Here is a 3,341-nt window from a genome sequence, read left to right as displayed (position 1 = left end):
CAGAACAGCACACAATATTAAGTATGGTCAACAAGGTTTGATACAGATTCAACATAACTTTGCTACTTTTCAATTCTATTTCTCTAGTGATAAAAGCCTATTATCCTTGGTTTCTTTTATGGCTTTTGCTAGCCTGTGGCACAATTTTTAATGATTGATGTATTTGTTCTCAGACATCCCTTTGTTCCTCTACCCCACCTAGACTCTGAGCAATAAGTGACCTACCCATCCTTCTGACCAAATATATTGCCTCACATTTATCAGTGTTGGAACTTCATTTGTCAATTATTTGCCCATTCTGCTAGCTTCTTGATGTCCTATAATTTGTTACAGTTCTCCTCAGTATTGATTATTCCCCTAATTTGCTGTCAACTGCAAATTTAGAAATTATGTTAATTCCAAATTGTTCATGTAAATTGCAAACAGCAGTGTGTGATTCCAGCACTGATTGTGGAACACCACTTCTCAATTTCTGCCACTCGGAATAACTACCCTTTCTTCAAACTCATTTTTTGGCTTGATACCAATTAAGCAATCTATTCTGCCCTTGTCTCCTACTCCACATTCTCTGACCTTAGTCATTCATCTATTATGGGCCACCTAATTGAAGGCCTGTTGAAAATCCAGCTAAATTACATCTACTACTCTACCATTGTCTACCCTCACGGTTACCTCCTCAAAAAATTCAATAAGGTTGGTCAGACAAGATTTCCCCTTTTGAAATCCATGCTATTATTTTTTTTTCTTTTCTCGATGTACTTTCTTCTCTCCACTAATGGAGATTCCATTATTTTTCCTTCCACTGATGTTAAGTTGATGTAGGAATTACATTCACAATCACCAATCTTTGGAAATGAAAAAAATGATCTACACTTTTCTCTAATAAATTATAAAATATGAGCAGTAATATCTCGATCACTTCCTTGGATTCTTTTAAAATGTGCGAATGCAATCTATCTGGGCTAAGGTTTTTTTTAACCCTCTTTGAGCTTGATTAGTATATTACATCTCCCCTTTTTAAAATATTTAAAATGCTCTTTGGCAACCTTTTGACTTGTGAAACAATGTGCCTTGGTGGTCAACAATGTATTAAACATCAGCTGGTGTGACTCAGGTGTCCCACTCATGTATGATGTTCTCTGCCACATTTGCTATAGAGGAAGACAGAGGGCTGAGAAGGAAAGGGTGCATAGCCAGCCTTGGTTTCCGCTGGCCCCTCTTGGCCAATTGACCTTTCCGCTCCTCGCCTTTTCCAAAGCCCTTCCGAAGTCAGCCTCCCAAGATCACGATCATTAGCGATTGTCTGCTAGTTGTCAATGTCAATATCTGCCACCTTCTTATTTTGTCTGCAGGTGTCCTTGTAACAGAGGTTTAGATCCCCAGGAGGTCATGGCCTTGCGGCCAGTTCTCCGGCAGGTTTTTGACCTACATAGATCTGATACATGTGGCCAAGCCAACGCAGATCTCATTGGCTTGGCAATGCCGGTGTGCTGATGAAATTAGCATGCTCCAGCACCTCGTCTTCCCATGTGATGTCGAGGATATGTTTGAGAGAACAAAGATGGAAACTGTTCAGCATTCTCTCCTGCCTATAAGATGTTGTCATGGTCTCTTAACCAAAGTGTGAAGAGGAAACAGGCTTGGGAGTCTTACAGTTTGGTGTTCTCAATCAGGTTGCATTGTTCCACACACTCTTACTCAGCTTTGACAGAACAGCTGCAGCTTTTGCAATGTCTGGGCTCATTTCGGCATCAAGTGACAGATTGCTGATGATTGTGGAGCCTAGATATGTGAAGCTATCAACAACCTCCGGCATCAGGTTGTCAATGCTCATCGATGGCAGTTTGGCAACATCCTGCACCGTGACATTTGCCTTTCTGCTGCTGATAGTCAAACCATATTATTTACAGGCAGGAGAGTCTGTCCTTTTGCAGATGAAGGTGGTCCTCCGTATGTAACTGAAATGTGGCGGTGTGTTGTTGAGCAACTTTCTGGTGGGGATGCATTTTTCCCTTGGATCTCAGGTGGACAAAACTGAACAGCTTTCACCAGTTCCAGGATGTAATTGGACACCCGCTGTAGATGATCCAAAGACTATGACTGGAAATGAAGAATATGCGAAAGAGTTTTGGTGCCAACTGCAACCCTGTTTGGCCCCACTGCGGATGTTACCCTATCATACAGTGCAGAAGGAGGCCATTCGGCCCACTGAGTCTGCACCGAACCACTTAAACCCTCACTTCCAACCTATCCCCGTAACCCAATAACCCCTCCTAACCTTTTGGACACTAAAGGCAATTTAGCATGGCCAATCCACCTAACCTGCACGTCTTTGGACTGTGGGAGGAAACCGGAGTACCCGGAGGAAACCCACACAGACACGGGGGGAACGTGCAGACTCCGCACAGTGACCCAGCGGTGAATCAAACCTGGGACCCTGGCGTTGTGAAGCCACAGTGCTATCCACTTGTGCTACCGTAGCTGACCTTACCTGTTGTTATCAAGGGACATACAAACATATGAACTAGGATCACAAATAAGCCAGAAAGAGATGACATTGAGCAGTTTTGGCAGGCTAACTTTCTCCCGCAGCTTTAGACAACCTTTGCTCACATGGTCAAAGGCCTTGGTGAGATTGATGAATGCTATAGTGGTCTCCTGAGTTCATGGCATTTGTCTTGTTGCTGCTGGACTGAGAGGTTCACATCAGTTGTCGATCTTCCAGTTAGGAAACCACACTGGGATTTGGGATGGATGTGTTCAGCCAGCATCTACAGTCCAACAAAAACAACTTGAATAGGTTTCCCACAATGCTCACCAGGAAGATGCCTCAATAGTTGTTGCAATCTCTGTGGTAGGCCTTGTTCTTGTACAGGGTCACAATCTTTGCATCATACATATCCTGGGGCACTTCCCTCTCCCTCCACAAGGGGCAGAGAAGTTTGCCCAGGAGTGCCAGCTCCCTGTGCTTAATTGCATCATCATCTGGAGCTTTGCCAATAGCAAGTCAATATCGTTGCTAAGCTTCTAATATCCAGCTCTTTCAGGACTGGGTGTCCATGGTAGCTCGAGCTTCCTTAGTGACCGAGTGCAACTCAAAAGTGTTTCTGCCAACTGTTAACTGCAGTCGGTGATGACCTCTCATGTCTTTGTTTTCAATTAACCTGTTTTCTTTGCTGATAGGCCCGTTGCTTTTCTGATCCTTTCATACGTACCCTTCGCATTCCCGGTCTCAAAGGACATCTAGATATTCTCGCAAAGTTGTGACCAGCAGTCATTGGCGCTGCACTGACTAGTCGTTAGACCTTTCTCTCCCTACAGATGCTGCCAGACCTGCTGAG

Source organism: Scyliorhinus torazame, chromosome 30 (genome assembly GCF_047496885.1).
Source record: "Scyliorhinus torazame isolate Kashiwa2021f chromosome 30, sScyTor2.1, whole genome shotgun sequence".
Classification (NCBI taxonomy): domain Eukaryota; kingdom Metazoa; phylum Chordata; class Chondrichthyes; order Carcharhiniformes; family Scyliorhinidae; genus Scyliorhinus; species Scyliorhinus torazame.
Note: the sequence above shows the minus strand (reverse complement) of the source record.